The sequence below is a fragment of the Ictidomys tridecemlineatus genome, chromosome 12 (assembly GCF_052094955.1).
Source record: "Ictidomys tridecemlineatus isolate mIctTri1 chromosome 12, mIctTri1.hap1, whole genome shotgun sequence".
NCBI classification, from domain to species: domain Eukaryota; kingdom Metazoa; phylum Chordata; class Mammalia; order Rodentia; family Sciuridae; genus Ictidomys; species Ictidomys tridecemlineatus.
Window position 1 is genome coordinate 88,255,261 of NC_135488.1, and position 21,110 is coordinate 88,276,370.

At 46.1% G+C, this 21,110-nt stretch overlaps 1 long non-coding RNA gene across 7 annotated transcripts in view; it reads left to right on the plus strand.

The window, feature by feature from the left end:
• LOC120884972 (uncharacterized) overlaps nucleotides 1–20,965 on the plus strand; it is a 58,502-nt gene extending 37,537 nt beyond the window's left edge. For 3 of the 7 annotated variants that reach the window (XR_013429028.1, XR_013429025.1, XR_013429029.1), the window contains 3 exons: nucleotides 6,681–6,953; nucleotides 7,581–9,080; nucleotides 12,659–20,965. This is a non-coding gene — a long non-coding RNA (uncharacterized LOC120884972). The remainder of the gene's footprint in view (nucleotides 1–6,680; nucleotides 6,954–7,580; nucleotides 9,081–12,658) is intronic. The other 4 variants (XR_013429027.1, XR_013429026.1, XR_013429031.1 and 1 more) reach the window with 4 other exon arrangements.
• The last annotated feature ends 145 nt before the right edge of the window (nucleotides 20,966–21,110 follow it).

A 21,110-nucleotide genomic window follows, 5' to 3' on the forward strand; every position in this document is an offset into this window, starting at 1 on the left:
CTTTTAATATGCAAACGTGCATTGTGAATCTCTTCAAAGGAGGATCTAGTATTTGATGTTTCTTAAACTCTTCCTTTTCTTCTTCTTCTTCTTCTTCTTCTTCTTCTTCTTCTTCTTCTTCTTCTTCTTCTTCTTCTTCTTCTTCTCCTCCTCCTCCTCCTCCTCCTCCTCCTCCTCCTCCTCCTCCTCCTCCTCCTCCTCCTCCTCCTCCTCCTCCTCCTCCTCCTCCTCCTTCTTTTTTCTTTTTCTGTGCTGGGATTGAACCCAGGGGCACTCTATCACTGAGTTACATCCCCATTCCTTCAATTTTATTTTGAGACAGGGTCTCCCAAGTTGCCCAGGTTGGCCTCCAACTTGTAATCTTCCTGAGTCAGCCTCCCAAGAAGCTGAGATTATAGGCATGCACTACTTCACCTGACTTCAAACACTTTTGACCACAGAATCTCCTTTACTTTCTCATGGAGAATCTTATAAGGCTGGTGCATAGTGGAATACTCTTTAAGGACTAGGTGGTTTCCTTCAACCCTCACTCACTGGTAAAATGATGAAATCTGTACTCAGCTAAGAAGCTGGAGGTCAGCTTCAACACACATGCAATCAGTGCTTTGTTCTCTTGAAGACTGCTAGATTGGGTTAGAAGGACCTCCGGATCTGCTCATGTTCAATGCCTATCCTTAGGTATCCATGGGTCTTTGAGGAGAAAGCCTGGTATTCTGGGCTCCTGCACCTTCTGTGTTTGATTTGGGCAGGGCTAGAAGACACTATGGCTCCCACTGGTATCGAGCACACTCCCACTGCACAAAATGTGCAGAAGCTCATGTTGTGCTGGCTGGCAGAATAGGTCCAACAGGGCGCAGGTCCACACTGACTCATTTGTATGGCTCCTGCCTATAAGTGAGGTCTGCAGAGCTGAGAAGGGGAGGGGCCGGGACCAGCTGTGTCTGGAGAACAGCAGCCCTGATATTTATGACTATGATGGTCCTTCTCTAGTGGACCCGTTCTGGAACATAAATAAACTTAATAGATTTCAAATAATTGTGACAACTGAGTTTAAACCCCAGACTGTGGTCCAGGGCAATGGATGTCTCTCTCCCTAGAAAGCACCGTGCCGTCAACCTGACTCCACCGAACTGATGCTCATTCTTGAGTATAGCAGTACCAGTGACTTGGTGGGTCTTTGGTCAAAAAGATGGGAGGGGTGGCCTTGGGAGTTAACCAAAGGAAGGAGTTGCGTTCTTGCAGAATGTTCTGGGCTGAGGTGTGTCACATCTTGTCAAGCCCCCAGCCTGGTGGGGCAGATTTCCCATCCTGTTACTTCTCTCTGGGGAAGAATGAGCCTGTCTACTCCCCATTCCCAGCCATTCCCAGAAGCTGTTGCTGAGACATGTAGAATTATAACTTTGGTTCAAGGCATGAGCATATTTGGCACATTTTCTTTGTGTTAAGACATTATTTCTTGTAGGAAAGAAAGGCACTTATTTCTCATGCAGAGCAAACTGGGATGAGGGGCCATAATGTACAGTTATTAAAAAAAAGCAAGAGAGATAACAGATGAGATTCATTTCTGTTGAGCAGAGACGGGACTTTCCAGGGGAGGGAGAGACCTAAACAAAGGCACAGAGATGAGGAAGTAGCAGGAATGTGCAGGAATGGTGTGGTCAAGGGGCGAGGGATCAGGGAAAATGTGTTGGAACTAGAACTTGGAGAGTTTTTCCTTCTATACTAAGGGATTTGGATTTTTATCAAATAAGCACTGGGAAGTCAGTTTTCATTTTAATTTTTTAAAAGTAAATGCCAGGCACAGTGGCACACACCTGTAATCCCAGAGGCTTCGGAGGCTGAGACAGGAGGATCTCGAGTTCAAAGCCAGCCTCAGCAAAAGCAAGGTGCTAAGCAACTCAGTGAGACCCCGTCTCTGAATAAAATACAAAATAGGGCTGGGGGTGTGGCTCAGTGGCTGAGTGCCTCTGGGTTCAATCCCTGGTACCCCCAAAAATAAATAAATAAAAATAAATAAATAAAAGTAATATATGCACAGAGTGAAGTCTTCAACATATATAACCCCAATCTCCAGTCACCTAGTTCCCTTCCCAGAAGCATCTGCTGTAACCAATTTCTTGTGAATTCTTACAGACTGCCCATGGCTCATGTCTTTGCAAAAATACATGTAACTATATCTCCCCAGTAGGCCTTCAACATAAATATTGACATGATATATACATTGTCCTATACCTTGCTCATACTTAACTATAGACCTCAGATTTTTTTTTTATATACTGAGGATTGAACACAGGGGAGATTTACTACTGATCTACACCATGAGCCCTTTTTATCTTTTATTTCCAGACTGGCCTCCAACTGGAAGCTTTCCTGGGATTACAGATATCTGCCACCATGCCTGGCTACATCTCAGATGATTTTTTTTTTTTTTTTTTTTGGTACTGCTGGGGGATTGAACCCAGGGCTTTGTGCATGCTAGACAAGCACTCTACCAATGTAGCCATATCCCCAGCCCCCATCTCAGAGATTTTTAAGTGAAGCTCATCGTGTTCCATAGTCTGACTTTGCTGATGGACATTCGGCATGTCCAGTCTTTTACTACTTCACATAACGAAATGGTGAATATCTTTGTATTTAAGTCATCTTGTGCACATATCTATAAATGCAGGAACAAAGAAAGGGTTCAAATCAAACTTGCTTGGTTAAAGGGTATCCACATGTTGGATATTGGTAAATCTCACATGGAAGAATTCAATGCAGAGGGTTCTGGGTCAGGCTTATTTTAGGAAGTTTCTTTTGGAGGTGATGGGATGATGGGCAGGAGGGGAAGAGATGAATTTGAGGGGTGTTAAGATTAAACAGGGCAAGATATGATGAGGGCTGGAACAGAGCCCTTGTTGAGGAAGTGAAGGACAAAGTAGAAGAGGCAAGAATAACTGATTCAATGTGTCTATCTCAGAGAGAAATCAAAGACAGAGCTCCAGAGCCCCACAATAGGGATGGGTTAACCATGAGAGAGAATATGTAGCTTCAATCAGATTCTTTAAAAGTGGGAATGTGTCTGCTTAGTTAGAAAAGCAGAAAGCCCAAAAGATAGCAGGAAGTAGGCTGGATACTCAGAAACAAACAAAAAAAGAGGGTCTGGGGATGTAGCTGAGTGGTAGAGCACTTGCCCAGCATTTCAAACCAAAGCAAAAGAATAACGACAAGAAAAACTTAGAGGGTCTTTCTGATGTCCTATAGGTGGGTTGATCAGACCCGGTGTAGTCACAAAGAAAGAGGTTAAGAGCATGTGTTTGGAGTCTTCAAGTTTGGAAATAGTTTTTGAGTTGTGTTAGTTCAGCTTTTCGCTGGAACCAACAGTCATGGAATTTCAGCAGCTTAACACAATAGAAGATGATTTCCAAACTCACCTCACTGTCCAAAGCAGGTTGACAAAAAGGGGGTTCTGCTCAAAGCAGCCACTGCTGAAAGTCATAGATGTTTTTCCATACCCAGGTACTTCTCCTCTTTGAGGTCCTCAGAATCCGCTCCATGCTATTATTGAATAGGAAAAGAGAGGACTGTGGATGAACATGATTTGTGGACCAGAACTGGAAATAACATTTATTACTTCCATCTACTTTCTACTGACTAGAATTGAGTCACTGTTGGATGCAGCAAGGGAAATTGTCTTGCTGTATGCCCCAGAGGAAAAGGGAAACGCCTGATGAACAACTGGAAGAACTCTGCCTCCAAACCCGTGTCTTCCTGGCAAGTTATTTACCAGCTCAGGGTCTCAGTTCTCACATCTGTAAAATGGGTATCATTACCACATTGGTGTAATTTTTGTGAGGATTAGATGAGACCACGTATGTCATCTGCTTAACCTGGCATCTGTGGATGAATACACTATAGTGAACACCTATGCAAGTTCACAGTGTGCACTCTCTGGCTGTGACCCTATGAGAGCAATTATGGTGGCTTTCCCTGTTCTCTGCTGGCTCTAAGTCTATGCAGACAGAGGAAAGCTCTGTTTGTTTATGACTGACCTGGATCATTCCGGCCCCAAAGTAGATTTCTTTTCTTGAAATAAATCATTTGGTTTGGCTAACTCCACAGATAAAATTCATGAGATTATTTCCAAATCTCACTCTGCTGGGTCCATGTAGACACAGCCGCAGCCTCTGCCAGACAGCTCGGCTCACGGCATATGCGGGCGGAGAAGGATTCCTGTTCCTTCTTTCATGTTATTCCCACACTTCAGAAGTCTGGAGGGAAGCTGGATGTTTGCTGTTCTGGGATCATTTGAAGGCGGGCATGCAAAGAGTTCCGAGTCACTTTTAAGTCTGCCCGTAGGAAATCTTTCTTGGCAACCAGACAACTAGAATTAGTTATTAAAGGCATGTCAGATGAATAAAGACACCTCTGTGAGGAAAACCGCAAGAGCAGTTACTTTTTCTAATATGAATGGGAGGCTAATATCAAATCACCTTTAATTTTCCACTCTTTCTTGGCTGTTTCGATGGGAGGTCAAATCTAATAATACAGATACAAGGGAAAACCATTTCTGTTTTCATCTATCACAGTATATATGCTCACTGCAGATGTGTGTCTTAAAGCCAGGGTCTGGAATTTAAATGAGTACCTGCACACGACAAGGCTGTTTCCTCCGGGAACCTTCTACTGGATGCCAAGCCCGTGTTGCCCTCACAGGCTGCGAGCTGCTGATCCATGAAACACAATAAAGCCTGGTCTTGTCGATAAGCCACAGCCCGCAGAGCCCAGGCCACAGCATTTGCTGGAAGGCAAGGATGACCATGCAGACCCAGCCTTCCTGTTCCATAGACCAGGGGAGAAAAGGGATGTGCAGGTGTTGTGAAGGCACCAACCTGCTTTCCAGATTTGAGTCTCTAAAGACCCAGGGAACTCTCTTTTCCATGTATCTTATAGTTATGGTCACTGTGGATAGATTTTCAAACAGAGGGAGCTGGTGAAAACCAGGAAGTGCTGTACAGTGGTTAGGAAGTTCCAGAGTTGGGCAACACTGCCCCAGTGCTGCTGTTTTGTTGTTAATGGGCACTGCGCTGGATTTCTCAGGCCTTAATATTCCTCATCTATAGAGTGGTGATAACACATTCTCACATGGTTCTTGTTGAGGATTAAAGAGCTGATTTTTTTTTCCTCTTAATTTTCAATGCTGGGGATTGAACCCAGGGTCTCACACACGCTAGACTAGTGTTCTACCACTGAGATATATCCCCAACCCTAAATGAGCTAATTCTTATAAGACAGCCTTAGAAGAAATGTTTAGCTTGAGTAAGCTCTTGAATGTTGGCAATCCTTGCTAGTGATATCTATAATAACATAATTGTCCAGTGGAGAAAGAGATTCATGAGAGATGGATTTTATGCGTGGGTGAGTCATACAAGCTATAGAGATTTCATATGGAAGGGGATTTGATTGGTTCAGAGAAACGAATTGGGCTCTGTAAGACACAGCCACTTTGGAAGCTGTCCTGTTGAGTAGATACAACTTGAGTCTTCGTGGTCAAATGGTGAAGTTGCTTCTACACAGGAGTCCTCCTGGATAGACAAATCCATCTTCTGGAAGCAGAGGTGTGCATGGAGGATCAAAAATATAGACAGCATTTGTTTTCCTTGACTCAAGCTGCTAGAACAGAATACCATAGACTTTGTGGCTTAAACAACATTGATTTCTCACAATTCTGGAAGTTGGGAAGTCCAAGACCAAGGTGCTGACAGATTCAGTGTCTGATGAAGGTCCTGGTTTGCCATCTTCTCAATGTATCCTCATATACCTATAGTCTTTTCTTTTTGTAAGAATGCTAATCCCATTAGGGGACTCCATATTTATGACTGTATCTATATCTGATTATCCCTCAACAGCTCTACCTTCTAATATCATCTCATTGGGGGTTAAAATTTCAACCTACGACTTTTGTAGAGAAACCAAGCAAGCAATTCATCGCACCATTTAACTAATCAAACTCACTCCAGCTTCCTGGTATTGAGATCCCTGGGGGAGCAGGGGGCCCTGTGGGACAGGGCCCCTCTCAAGGCTTGGCTTTCTTCTATCATGTATTTTGTTTGTTTAAAAGGTTTTAGTGCCATTTCTTAAACTACTGTTAAGGGCTGAGGGTCATTTTGCAGCATTTGTCTCCAGATCCAGGTGTAAGTCAACCTTGCGGCCTTCATGGCCATGGTCCTCAATTTCAGGTGACCACTTCTTCTTCCTAATAGCTCAGGACAGGGCATGGCTCTCCTTCTTCCTTTCCATCGTCATCAGCATGCATCTTCCTGGGTTCTTTGACCCACACCATGCAGCTGCTCTGGGGTTTTGGGTTCATTGTGACATTGGCCATGCATCATGGTGTCTTGGTTTATAGGTACAAGTTGAGGGATGAGCAAGAAACCTAGAATACTCTCTGGCAACGATTAGCAATCAGGACAAACAGCCATGGAATTCCAAAGAGCTTTTAACTCTTTCTGCCTTTCTAACCTCCATATTTGATAGTTTTAGATGTAATCAGTGTTTCATTAACTGACCGCTCAACAAGGTTGTGGCCTAAATTATGTGCATCATTTTCTTGATCAGGACTTCAGGGTACAAATTAAACAAGAAGTAACTTTTTTTTTTTTTTTTTTTTTTTGCTTGTTTGTATTCCTTTCTGGCTTCAGGACCTATTCTCAGGTGACTGATTTATCTAAGTAGAACCTAAATGAAGACAGAAAAGGAAAACTTCCCTCAGATACTTGGATATGGCCATCCATTTGAATGTTTGCCTTTGGGAATCAAAGCAAGCAGTCAGTCGGACTTTTCTTCCCAACTACTTGTTCTTCTCTAGAAACACAGCCTAAGGCCTTTGATAGAGGAGGAAGCCTGTGTGTGAACAAGTGCTGGTGACACAGAAAGTGCAATAGCAGAAGTGCCTGGGGACTGCTCTGTGCCAGGTGCGTTATTCCATTGACTCCTTGTCACAACCCAAGGGGGCAAGTGATATGATTATTTTTATTACTTATGAGGAAACTGAGGTTAAAAAATAAGAGAGTTTGTCCAAGCACCAGACCATGTACGAATAAGACCTGCGACTCCAGGCTGGTCCGTCGGTCTCCAAAGACTCAACTCTTTTCACTTTGAGAAGGGAAGTGGGAGGAAAGAGAGAAAACACATGGGTCTTAAAAATTTTGGAAAAAAATATGTCATGAAGTCCGAGCCCCGTGCTAAATGCACCCTTAACTTGCACGCACACGTTGAGGTCTGGGAGTTGGCTCTCCTGCCAGCCCCATCCCCTTCTTTCTTTCCTTCTTTTTCTTGCTTGCTGGAGGCTGACCTCCTGTGACTGTCCAGATGCTGGAGTTTGTATCATGTCCATCTGAAACTGGGCTCTTAACAGTGGTGATGGAGAGGCCAGGATCCCACTTGGAGGACTCTGTCTGGATAGAAGAGACCTCAGTCCTGAGCTGGGTCACCTGTGGAAGGATGACCAGGGCCCAGGGGTGCAGCAGGGCAGGAGGGGATGCTTTGCTCCCAGCAGCTTCGGTTCTGAGGCCACACCACTTCTATCCTCTCTTCAACAGCTTGCTCCTGGTGAGTGGCAGTCTGGACTCCCAGCTACAGGTGATTCCCCCTCGATGTTCAAGCAGGGCTCTGCATGAGTCATCCAGATATAGCTATGACAATGTGGATTTCGTGGCGATCACAGGCGAACCCATGGGAGAAAGTCTCCTTCCTCTTCTTCTGGCCCACACCCCTCTTCCCAGGACAGCTCCCTGTCACTCAGGAGGAGCCGGCTGCATCCCTGGTCTTGGGACCCTCTGCAGAACCTCCCGCCTGAGCACTCCTGAGCGAAGAGCCAAGCCAGGGTAAGCCTGTGCATATGAGGCCTCAATTTCAGATTAGATTCACAAATTTAATTTCCTATTCCTTAATTTAATTCTGCATTTTAGTTTTGTTTTTATTATTTACATGGGTTCCCTTTAATGATTCCAAATTGCTGCTGCCCTCTAGCAGTATTTTGTCTTAGGTTAACTTCTTGAAAACCGATCGGTGTTGGAGTTTATTCCGCACTGGGTTTAGTTATTTTCTGAAACGAAACACAATTAAATTAGAATAATGAACATGCTCTTTAGAGGATTAATTCATAATAAGCAGGCCATGTGCTACAGCTCACAGAAGAAAAGGCATGAGGATCGAAAGCTGTTTTTTCTGCCTAAATATGAAAAGTACATTCTGCAGAGCAGAACAAATCAGCTAATGACATCCAGAGCGCGGGCCAGCCCCAGAGCGGCACGGAGCTGGCATCTCGAGTTAGCGCAATCCCCGCCCTCGCTTCTGCCTACCTTCCCTCCCTGAGAAGACTGGCAGCCGGCAATTTCTCTTTCTCCTCAGTACAGCTGACACGGGCACTGTGGGCTTCCTAAATTCAACCTTGCCGAGCTCCGAACTCACAAGCTTCATCCTCAGAGCTCCCTGCAGCCCATCATTCATTCATCCTTCCTTCATCCCAGGAATGATTCCTAGGTCCCGTTAGGTACCAGCATCCAGGGGCACACCCTCGAGATACATCAGTGAAGAAAGCACGAGACCCTGCTCTCCAGGAGACTGCATGCTAGCAGGCAGAGACAGACTGAAACACTAGAATACGTACATGACACAGCACACTGGCAGGGGATGAGCACTAGGGAGCAAGGGCAGTCGGAGGGGTGTATGTGTGTGTGCACGTGTGCGATTTGTAATTAAATATGATGGGGGCAGGGTAGGCTCATGGGGAAGATGTCCATTGAGCACAGACTTGAAGGAGAGAAAGTGAATCACTGTCAAGAGCAAGACAGGGTAAGAGTATCCCAGAAGAAAGGACTCCAGCAAGAGTCCGCATAGGTAGAAAAGGAGGCTGTAGGGGACAAGGGGACCAGGTCAAGCAGGCCTCAGCTTCTGCTCTGAGTGAATGGTAGTCTCGGTGGGATTTTTTTTTTAATATTTATTTTTTAGTTATAGGGGTACACAATATCTTTATTTTATTTTTATGTGGTGCTGAGGATGGAACCCAGTGCCTCACGCATGCCAGGCAAGCGCACTAGGTGAGTACTTTACCTTTGAACCACAACCCCAGCCCTCGGTGGGATTTTAAGGGACCTCTGGCTACTGGCTGAGAATAAACTTTAGGGGAGGAGGAGGGGTAGGGTGGATGGAATCTGGGAAAATTGTCAGGAGGCTAAGAGGTTAGGCTCCAAAACCATAGCCCCATATTCCCTCATACCATGTCCGCTGGACCTCCCAGGCCCAGGGGCTTGGAGCCTCCTTGGTTCCCTGCCTTCCAGAGGAACCAGAGACCATAATTCTCTGTGTGGCCTCAGAGCCCCCTCCACAGCCCCCTCCCACCCCTCCCACTGACCCATGGACCAGAAATCTGGATCTTGCAATGGGAAGGGGCTTGCAGGTAGGGGACAGCTCTGCACTGTCCCTTTGGTTGATTTAGGCCTCTCAGAAGGAGTCATCCTCTCAGCCAGGTACCTGACCAGGTACATGAGAAGGCTCCTGCTGTGCAGCTGCCACAGAGACAGGACAGATCAAAGCAGGAGCGAACCAACATCTGTGGCAACCATGGCAAGGAAGGGGTACAAACCGAATGAATAAGTAAGCAGATGAATGATTGCTGGGTGAGAGGGATGAATGATTAATGAATAAATGAATGATTGATGAAAAAACGAACGTACAGCCTTCGGCCAGCTCCTCCTCTCTGCTTTTTGGTATATTTTATCTTGGGAACCAAGAAATCAAGATCCTCCCATGGCCCTCACCTCCGGAATTTCCCTCTGTACCTCTGTAGTTGGGATCACCCCCATCTGACCCTGGAGGTGGAGGAAGCTTTGGGTTAGAAGCAAGGGTTTGAGTTGCACAGGGTTTGCTGGAGAAGGGAGCAAGAAAAGGGTCCTGGGGCAGCATGTAGGTTCTGAGGGAGGAGAGCTCCCAGGATCTGGGAGAAGAAAAGGGTATAAGGGGAAGAGAGGAAGAGGAAAGATTTGGTTTTTACTTTCTTTCTTTCTTTTTTCTTTTTTTTTTTGTGTGTGTGTGTGTGTGTGAGAATATTGTGAGTTGGACCTGGGAGTTCTTTACAACTGAGCTACATCCCCAGTCCTTTCTGTTTTTTGTTTTGAGACAGGATCTTGCTAAGTTGCTAAGGCTGGCCTTGAACTTGTGATCCTCCTGCCTTAGTCACCCTAGTCTCTGGGATTGTAGGGGTACATCAGGGCACCCAGACTACATTGTACTTTCTTAGTCCTGCACTGGTCATTCAGCAGATGCTAGGCCTCTAGGCCTGATAGGATAGACAGTCCCCCACAAGTCAGCATTTGAATGTGTTATCCCCCCAAAGCAGGAAGATTTTATTGACGGTGATTGCAAGAAACTTCTTTGATGGGGCGGGTTGAGGATGACTTCAGCTCAAGGCCAGGCAACCCCTCCTTTGTGTTATCACCATGCTGACACTGGATGTGTCCTAATTTTCAGCAGCATGTCTTTAAAGTGTGGCCAGATTCTGGTGCCTTTCAGGGGGAGAAGCACCCTACTAGGTGAGGGTTTGAGGAAGCAGTGTCTGGAGGCCCTGAGGTTCAGAGCTATGCTCAATTTTGGAGGAGAATATTGCACTGGGATTCCCATGGAATCTAGGCTGTGGGTTTGAAGTCAAAAGACCATTCAGAAGAGTATGTATGTACCTTCTACTTGAGCAGACAATTGTTATCAAAATGGCTTCTACTTATGGAGAGTTCACTAAGGGCTAGATGTTGGGCTAAGAGCTGTGTATGCTTTATGTCATTTACTTCTCTCATCAAGCCCTAGGATGTAGGTATTTTAACCCTTATTTTATAGATAAAACGGAGGCACAGAAGGTTATGTAACTTGCTGGTGAGTGGTGGAACCAGAATTGAACTCAGGTGGATTGTGGCCACTTGGAGTTGGAATCTAAAGGAACTTCTCCTGGAAGCCTCTTCTAACAACTTCCCTGATCTTTTTCCCCCCCGTATAACATGGTGGTTCTTAACCCTTTGGTGGGGGAGCTGCAGACCTCTTTGAGAGAGTGATAAATGAGCAGAGCCTTTTCCTAGAAAATGCACATTTTGTACCAGTGCGTTCCCTAGGCAGTCTCAGGGGTCCATAGGCCCTCCTGTGTTCTGTTTGAGGCATTCACTTTCTGCAGTAACCGTTTTCCTTTCTCATCACCCAAGGGCACAGGGCAACCCCCAGGGCCTCAGACATCACCCTGATGGGGAATGGAATCAGACAGGGCAGGTTAATCAATGAAAGCAAGGCCTGCTCCTTCCATAATTGCATTCCTGCCTTTTCATCCTAACAGCCAGCACTTAGGATAATTGCATTCCAATAAGGCTCCCAGGTCTGGGGCCTCTGGGGCCAGCCCTGGAACCTGTTGACATGCCATCTGCTTCCAGAGGGGTGGGTTCTGGAGACCAAGGCGGCCTTTTAAAATTCTTCTTTGTTGTCTTTGCTACAAGAGAGACAAAGGACCCTGTCACAGATCTTGTCCAAAATCCTACTACCTTCACCACCCACATCATCCCTGGAGCCAAGCCTCAGTCCTGGGCTGTCTATCTGAAGTCACAACAGCAGCACCTGTTATTCCAAGTGGCTGACCTCTGGAAAGAGTTGGCTTTGGAGCAGGGTAGCTGCTATAGGGCTTGGCAGGGCAGAACCAGCTCAGGGGCAAAGACTCAGAGGCTTGGGAACGGTCTGGGATGGGTATTGTGCTGTCTCCAAACACCATCAGCTCCATTCATTTATCCATAAGATTTATTGGAACCTCCCCCAAAGGGCTCCTACTCTCTGCAAAGAAAACCCACCATGCAAGGAAGTAGGGAATCCCCCACAAGAAACAGGGGTTTTCATGAATCCAGAGAGTCATATTTCCAGAAATATAACTTCCTCTCAAGAAAGCTCATGCGTTCTCCAGGCACAGTGAAGTCTGCACAATTAACAGAAAAAGTGCAGGGTTCACGGTGATTTGAGTTTCACTGTTTCCCAAATAGAGATGGTTCCTCTGCTCACCCCCACCCAAGGAATGAGGTATAAAATGGAGAGGTCTGGTGTTTGTTATATGACTTGCAGATGCCCCCTCCCCCACCACAACCCTGGACAGCTTCTCTTCTCTAAGGAAAAGTTTCCTCCGGGACTCTTTGACCTCTTGGGATTGAGCCCCAAGGGTCCCTCTGCAAACCTGTCTCCCTGCATCCCCAGGGCTGAGGGTTGGTTCACTCATCCCTGTTGAAGTCCTTGCCTGGAGGAAATGGATTGTTTCAGAATGGGATCTTTCTGGCTGCAAGAGGGAGAAGGGATGGAGATCATCCTGCAAAGCATGAAGAATATGGTTGGGTGGTTAATCCCCCCTCCAACAAGATGATCCCTGCGGGTGATCTGTGGTTGAGCAGAAAGAGTATCGATTTTCAGGAAGGCAGCCGGGGCGGCTGAATCCTGGCTCTGTCAATCACGGTTGCTGTTGGCCAAGTCATTTCACTTCCCTGAATCTCAGTTTCCTCCAGTGGGGGAGTCGGGGTTGGGGGTGGGGATAAGATGTACTTTACAAGATTAAAACTGAAGAGAGAACGTGAGTGGCATTTGATGAGTGGTTTCTGTCCTTTTCCTGCAGGAAGACACTGATTTCTAGAGCACTTGGCAGACATCAGAAGGTACTTTTGGTTGTTCTTTGTCAGTGCTCTCCAGTCCTGCACCACCACCCCATCCATTCGTTCGTCCTTTTCCTGACCTCCCCTTCTTCCTACAGCAGATAGCCTAAGCTCCGAAGCTTCCCGCTTTCCTCAGCAGAGTTTGCTCTCACTAACAGGTTTAGTGTCCCTCCTAGTGTTCCTAGCAGTGGACGGACAGCACAGCCTAAGACTTGAGAACACCCAAGGACAGGTCAATTTGTCATCCCTGCCTCCTTTGCTTTAATACCAGAATCCTTCATCCAAGCAACCCTGCTAGTGCTGCTATAGGCCGCGGATGTTGAGATCACAGATTTTTTTTCTGGCCTGGACTGCAAATGGGCATCAGCTTCCTGGGGGTGGTCTAGAGCCAGTGGGGCTGTGTGATATGCACACCCTCCTACTCAAGGAAGGTGTGCTCACTCCCTCACTTTGCTCCCACCACCATTGTCAAGTTCACCCCTGCCATCTCACCTCCATCATTGCCAACTGGCACCTCCAGTTAGGACTTTCTGAGCCTTAGGGAGCTAACAGCCTAAGATACAGCAACCAGGCACTCAAAGAGCACTCCCAAACCCACCATTTCTTGGTATGTTCTGCATGATTAGAGGTTAGGTATTTTAAATGGAATCTTGAAGTTGGCAGGTGGTGGGTGGTTGGGTGGAGGAAGAGGGTGCAAGAGGAGGGAGAGGAGAAGGAAGGGGTCAGAACAGGCGAGAGGAGATTAGGGATTTAATTAAACTGCCTGTTTGGGTAAGGGCTTTAAGGTGCAAAGCCGATTTGCTTGATAATGGCAGTTTATCTGAATTCCATTCTAAGAAGGAAGCTTCTTTTACACTTAATTACTGTGGCTAGTAAGCCTGGTTTCTCCTTAATGCCCTCCCACCCCAGGCTATGCAAGGCTGCTTGCCTCTCAGCTTCAACCAAGCTGATTATCTCTGGGGATGGACCCCTAGTCATCTGTCCTTGAAGGAGGCCTGATCGTGCCACAGGCAATACCCAGGTAGCCCCTGATTTGGGGCTCCATCGCTAGCCAGCCAGGGCAGCAGAGAATGGCCCTATATTTAGGCTACTGATACTAGGCCTGGGTCTTCCATTCCCGAACCCACAAACACCAAACAGGACCAACCTTCACCTGGCCGGTTCCTGCTGCTAAGCAGCAGCCCTGGAGGAGCACTGGTGTGGTGATTAAGGAAGCTTGGGAGGGTCGGACCAGAGGGGACACTCCCTGGATGACTTGTAGTAGCGTGGCCTGAGCATGGAGGGACTGCATCTTTGGTGGTGGTAGCAACTGTTTTTTTTTTTTTTTTCCAGAAGAACATCACTCAGTGACGCATCAGAACAGAGGTCAATGGAAAGGCTGGTGTTGGGGAGGCAGAGCCCCGACAGAGGGGAAGCTGCATGGAGATGGGCCTCAGCATTTGGAGACTCCAGCTTGTAATGGCAGGGCAGGGAAGGGTTAAAGGGTTTGGGAACTCCTGTTTCCAATCACTTGTCAGCTAGCTTTGCTCTCAGCCTTATCAGCAGGGATAGGGCCGTGCAGGGAGAGGCTGAGAGCTTTGGTTTCCAAGCGCTTCCCAGACTTGAAACTCTCAGCCTTCTCATTACCTTCTAAGGGCTCCCCAGCTCAGTCTGGGGGGAGGGTCAGGGTAGGGGCTGGGAACCCAAACACATTTAATGGAGTGGACTGCAAGTTACTAAATTGAGCCCTGGGGTGGTGGTGGGGCTGTAGAATCTCAGCAGGAAACCTTCAGTCAAACTGCCCCTCCTCCTCTCCCCACTCAACAGAAAGCCAGGTTAGTGCAAACCTTGGCTTTGCTCTTATTTAACTCCCCGTTGACTAACACCCTTCAATGACTTTCTCTTTATAATTATTGTTAGAATCAGAGATTTCCATGATGTATTTGTGCAGTTTCTTCGGGAACTCAAGTAAAGGGCCTTGCATTTTGGATGAAATTCATTCACCTTGGTAGCTCTGATCTATGCTAGCCCTTTGAGAGGCGGGAGATTCTCAGTTCTGCTAGCTCCCGTGATTACTAAGCTACCCAGTTTCAGTCATCAGGGAATTTGATAAACCTGTTTTCTATATCTCCATTCAAGTTACTGGTTTAAAAGATGTTGTCTAGAACAGGGGTGAGGGCAGAGCCATTGGTCATGCTGATTGATACAGATTATGTTCTAGAACCTAACAACCTGTGGTTAGTAGCCTTTGGGTGTAGTTACTATACCAACTGCTGAGCCCCCATTTTGTACTTCTCTAATTTGCAATCCACCAATGCATCCAGAAGGCTATCTGGAGGAAAGACAGGCAAGTTTCTGAAATTCAACACACTTGCTTCCCTGAATCTCCCTGATTTGGCATTCTAGCAATTCTGCTAAAGAAGGAAGTCAGAGTCTCACATGAGTGAGATTCTGCAGTAGACAAGAGATAAGTTATGGAAGTCAATGTAAACATCATCACTTATAATTTTGTAAAGAGTTGCCTGCCAGGAAGAAGAGAGGTATGTGTCAGACTTGCCAGGGAGCTGGCTCTGTAAAAGAGAACTGTCCTCACTACATGAGTCGTGAGGACCTACAGAGGATTTGAGTGCATCAAGAGAGAGAACCAGGGCCCTAGTTTGTGGAAGAGGTGGCTGTCTAGTGATTTGGGCGGTCCTGTTACTGCAAGAGTAGATATTGGGCTAGAACTAAGGTTTTCTCTTTGCAAATGAACCACTAGTCCCCAATTCTTCCAGGTCAAGAAGTTCCAGACAGTTCTGACAGCCCAGACGGTTTGATGCCTCTGCTTCTGCCAATGCTGTTCCCTCTGGAATCCCTCTCCCTGCTAGCCCCCTGGTGAACATCTGTCTCTTCTCCATTTTCACTGCAAGTTTTACATCCTCTAACAATTTATCTCTAATTCCTCTTCACTTCCAGATCCAGACTTTCTAGGTAGAGTTCACTACTTCTCCCACTGTGACCTGTTCCGTGTATAGACAACTACATTTGCACTCAAACCACTTTATTATGTAGAGGTTAAGGACACAGGCTTAGAAGTTTGATAGGCTTAGTTTTTAGCTCTGACTGTGCCTCTCTAAATCCCAGTTTCCTTGGGCTGGGGATGTGGCTCAAGCGCTAGCGCGCTTGCCTGGCATGCGTGCGGCCCGGGTTCGATCCTCAGCACCACATACTGACAAAGTTGTTGTGTCCACCGAGAACTAAAAAAAAAAAAATAAATATTAAAAAAAAATTCTCTCTTTCTCTCTCTCTCTCTCCTCTCTCACTCTCTCTTTAAAAAAAAAAAATCCCAGTTTCCTCATCTATAATATTGGGACAATAATAAAAACCCAAGTAGGACTGACAAAAGGATTTAACAGGAAAGGGGCATGCATTCATGATTTATTGCTGCATAGCAAAGTACCCCCCCAGTGCAGTGGGGGTACCAACAATAAACAGTGTCCCCACAGTTTCTGTGAATCAGAAATTTGGGTGTCTAGCTCCAAGTGGTTTGAGTCGGGTGATTCCCACAGTGGTGCAGTCGGTGGGTGGTAGCTAGGGCTAGAATCTTCCAGAGGCCTGACTGAGGCTGGAGGCTCTGTTTCCAAGGTGGCCCAGTCATGTGGCTGTAGGCAGCAGCTTTCAGTTCCTCCCCATGGGACTCGACTTGAGTGTCTTTATTACATGGCAGCGGATTCCCATAGAGTAAATGATCCAAGAGGAAGCAAGGCGGAAGCTGCGATGTCATTTATATCCGAGCCTCGGAAGTCACACACAGTCATTTCCACAAATCCTATTAGTTACACATGTCAGCCCTCGTCAGTGTAGAAGGGACTACACAAGGATAGGAATACCAGGAGGTGAGGATCACTGGGAACCCTCTTAGAGGCTGGCTACCACAAGTTCCTAGGCTAAAGTTTAACAAAAGCGTATTATAAAGGCTCAAGAAGCAGTCTTTGCTATCATTATTAATTCATACATGAGTATTCCTTATTAGAAAATAAACCCCCGTAGGTCAGAAATGATGTCTTGGGGCTGTTTGTATTCTAAGTGCCTGCGGTATATGCAGTATATGCAGGTCCACGCTAAATGTTGAACACAAGAATGGAGCCTTATTAGTCTGGTGGCAGGCTCAGAGTGAATGGGGAAGGAACTCACACAGAGATGTTAAGTATGATTCTGCAACTCAGCCATGTTACTGGAAATACCCACTGTATAAAATCAAATCCTGACAGTTTCTCACTTTTTTTTTTTTCCTTTGGTGGTGCTGGGGATGGAACCCAGGGCCTTGTGCATAGGAGGCAAACACTCTAGCAACTGAACTATATCCCCAGCCCCAGTATTAAGGATGTTGAATACCAAAGCGGCAGGCAGGGCAGGGGTATGTCTTATGATTCTCTTTGGAAAAGTGGCTCCGAGTGGCATTTTGGTAGGGAACAATAGTCCCAACTCTGTGATCAAAAGAGTGGCTCCACTGCTCTTTAATTCCCTGGGCCAAGGTAGACATGGAAGCCTCTTGATATTTTTGTTATATTCAAATCCCTGCATTGATGGCTCTTTTCTAGAAGAATTTCTCCTTCTAGAAGACTCTGATGCGCATTTTCTTAGTGTTCATGCAAAGGTGCACAGAGTTTCATATCAGAGTTCTGCCCAGCTACTGCGGCCCTCTAAGAAGACTGGGGTCTGAGTCTGCAAGGTAACTGATAGCCCGGGCAATATTGAGTTTCTAGCCTTCTAGCTCAGACTGGAACTTTGCTCCCACCCCTCGGGCTTGAAAGTTCACCAATTGTCCTTTTCCCTCAGACAGAGCCCTCCCTGCTTATTGGTGCTGTGCTCCTGTGCCCCACTTCCCAACATGTTGCACTCCCTTGAGGCTGCCCCTTCAGGAGCCACACAAAGAGCCTGGAGGAGGCAGGTGTCCTCGCAGAGATTTCCCATGTAGATCAATTTCCCACTTGCCAGAGGTCTCATTTCTCCCCGGTTCCTTGAAATCCTAAACAAGTGACTTTAATTGTCTTTTATCCTTCCTTAAAGCTAGAGGGACTGGGGTGAGACAGGGAAAAAAATCTCCTGTTGGAGTGGAGGGAGCTTTGTTGCACTGAACATTATTTTGCCTCTGGATAATAAAAAGAAGATTGTGACATGCGAATTATGGATGGGAGCCAGACAATATTTAAATTATATCTAGGTCACCAAGAGGGATTCTGAAAGGAAATTAAAAATGCTTATTGATCAAAACAAAAAAAATTTTCATAATTGAGCCTCTTGCAAACCATATTACATATCTTACATATCGGAGTCCATTGTAATCCAAGGCAACTGGACTCTGGACTGACTTTTTTGAAGGAACCTCTTTTATGGTATCTCCTTCACCTTCCATTAGGATTTAACCAGAAGAGAACATTCTTAATAGAGATAGCATTGAGATATATGGCCAGTGGGAGAGTTGGGAACTTATGCATGCGTTTTTTTTTTTTTTTCTTTTGGTAGTGAGAACTGAACTAAGGGGTGCTCTACCACTGAGCTACATGCCCAGCCCTATTTATTTTTTATTTTGAGACAGGGTCTTGCTAAGTTGCTGAGGCTGGACTTGAACTTGTGGTCCTCCTGCGTTAGCCTCTAAAGTCATTGGGATTACAGATGTGTGCCACCCTGTGGGTGCTGGGCAGCATGAGTTCTTTGAGTGTGAGATCAAGGTGACAGAGCTGGGCAAATGTGACTATTGATTTTCAAATCCCTCTTCCACCTAGCTGTGGAGAGAATTGTGTCATTCCTGTTAGAAAACCCAGCCAAAGTGTTCCCTTGGAGACGGAAACACAAAATAAGTTTTTAAGAAACATTTTTTTTGGGGGGGGGGGAGGTATCAAAAGAATGTTAACAAGATAGTTGGTTAAGTTATACAACAAAGTTAAAAATAAATACTTACAACCAGTTGAAATATTTAAAAAGATGCCAACAGAAAATATGGAGCTCCCAGAAGGGAACCAGGGAACGGGGCAGGAAAGACACAATGAAAGGATGGCATGGGAATCAAATGGAGGAAACGGGACTTTTAACCAATGTTTATTAGAAAAACAACAATCATTGATTAAAACAAACAGATTGTGGTTCTAGGAAAGAGGAAACAGGATGGTCAGCCTAGGAAAGGCTGTGTAATTTGGATAACTGGGTTTTATCCATAGTATCCCTCATTTACTCTGCAGTTAAGATCATTGTTTTCAGTTACTTTCATCAAGTAAATAATAATTTATTGAGCACATGCTGTACACCAAGCTCTGTGTTAAGTGTTGGGGATAAAACACCTATGTATCTTTATAGAGACATAAAATGTGGTCCCAGTTTTACATAAATGCTTAGGCTATGGTCAAAGCAATAAGGCATAATTACAGCTAAAATTCATTGAGTACTGATTATGTATTGAACATTTTCTAAGCACCATAATCCCTTAAGACAGCAGACATATGTTTTGGTCACATTTTTATCTCTGTTGCTTAGGACATAGAGATTCAATAAATATATTTAAAGAATCCTTGTTGAGATGGTGCTTAGCATTTTGCCAGAAGGAGTGGTTGAGAGGTGAGCCATTAAGATGATGATAATTAAGTTAAGCTGTGTATAATTGCTGTGACTGGATGATGCTGGATTGAAACAGGCTGTTTAGTTGTATATAGACCCCTGCTGTCCGGCAATAAGGCGGCTCCTGCTGCCTCTGGCGCCCGCTACTTTTGAGTTCTCCAGGAGTTCCTGTTGAATTCTCGAAGAGCCCGGTGGAGGGTGAGAGAGTGCACATGGATCTGGTGGAGTTTAGGCAATAAAGGAGTTCCTGTTTGAACCTACAAGTGCCTCGTGGCGGCTCGGTTATTTTGTGCCCAGCCAGACTGCGGCAAATCCTTACAACTCTTAAGTGGGTACAATTGCTCACCTTATTTCACAGATGAGGATACTGAGGTCCAAAGAAGTGAAGCTCTTGCTCATCTTCAAAGTTAGGAAGCAATGGGACAATGAACCCAGGAAGTTGTATAAAGTACTGCACAATTCTAACTCTTGATAAGTATTGGAGTAACCAAAATGAAAGGTGGGAAGTTGTGTTTTCTAATAAACTGCTATGGAAGAGAGGAGAGGGAAGAGGAGGCTCACTGAAGGGGATAGCATTTTGATTGGGTCTTAAAATGTGGGTTAGATTTCCATAGATGGGTGCAAGGGACTATGTCTTCACCATGGAGGGACATCATGAGTTGGCACTCAGAATTGGAAAAGTGAAGTGTGTATTTGGAGAGTTTTGCAACTGCAGTTTGCTGGGTTGGATTGGAAACTGTGAGGAGCAGGGCTTCTCACACTGTCAGGTACACAGGGGTACCAGGGGCTCTTGCTAAACTGCCCTTTCTGATTCAGCAGATCCTCTAGGTAGCCCCTGGTGAGGCCAAGGCTGCTGATCTTGGACCACACCATGAGTAGTTGGCTCTAGCAGGCCTTGCTTTCCTGGCTCAGAGGAATGGGTTTTCCTTGGTTAGCCCAGAACTTCATGGATGAATTTCAAGCAGGGAAATAAGACTTCAAAGGCAGTTTGGTAGTAGTAGAGTAAGATGCTCTGCAGCAAACCTGGGCTTTGGTTCCTTAAGCTGCAAACTTGTAACCCTCAAAATTCAGAAACTCAATTGAGTCAGGGTCCAGGCAGGGAAACAGAAACCTCAGAGAAAATGAACAGATAATTTAGCCCTGGACCTCCGAATATCACTTTCTCACCAGACCTGCCTAAAAACTCTTCTTTCCTTTCTCTAGGACTGCCTGGAGCAACATCTGTTCTTATCCTCTAGTGGTTAGAAGAGGAGCTAAAACATGGGCTTGACCTTGCACTCATCTTGTAGGCTCGTCCAGGCTGGGCCCTGTCACCCAGCCTACTCAGAGCTACTCACGGAATGAAAAATGCTGCTAATATCAGTCTGCTAAAAACATCATCAGGAAATTAAATCTGTGGCTTTAAAAAAAATCCCACACTGATTTTTCTGGCACTGGTGTGTCTCCCAACTGGGATCTCTCCTTCTGCCTGGGGGCCTCCTTCCGGCCTCCTCCCTCCTCTCTGGGCTCTCCCCTCTGCAGCCTCCCTGCCTCTCCTCCCTCCTTTCCTTCTTACCCTGCAGGGTCTGCTGGCTTTCTTCTCCCTGGGCTCCTCCCTGTGGCTTTAGGCTTCCCTTCCTGTCTCCGGGCTTCCAGCTTTTCCACAGCTCCACGGAAGCATCTGTCTGTCTCTATTTCACTTCCCATCAGGGAATCCTAAATGCTGAATAGGCCCTTCAGAGTAGGCCCTGAAGGGGACTTGGCTAGGGGAGTGGGGGTGGGGGCGCTGGGGACCTGGCAAGGCCATACAGAAGCCCATTGATAGGCAGCCCCTCAACACACACAACCCAGTCCAGCCTCCATGGC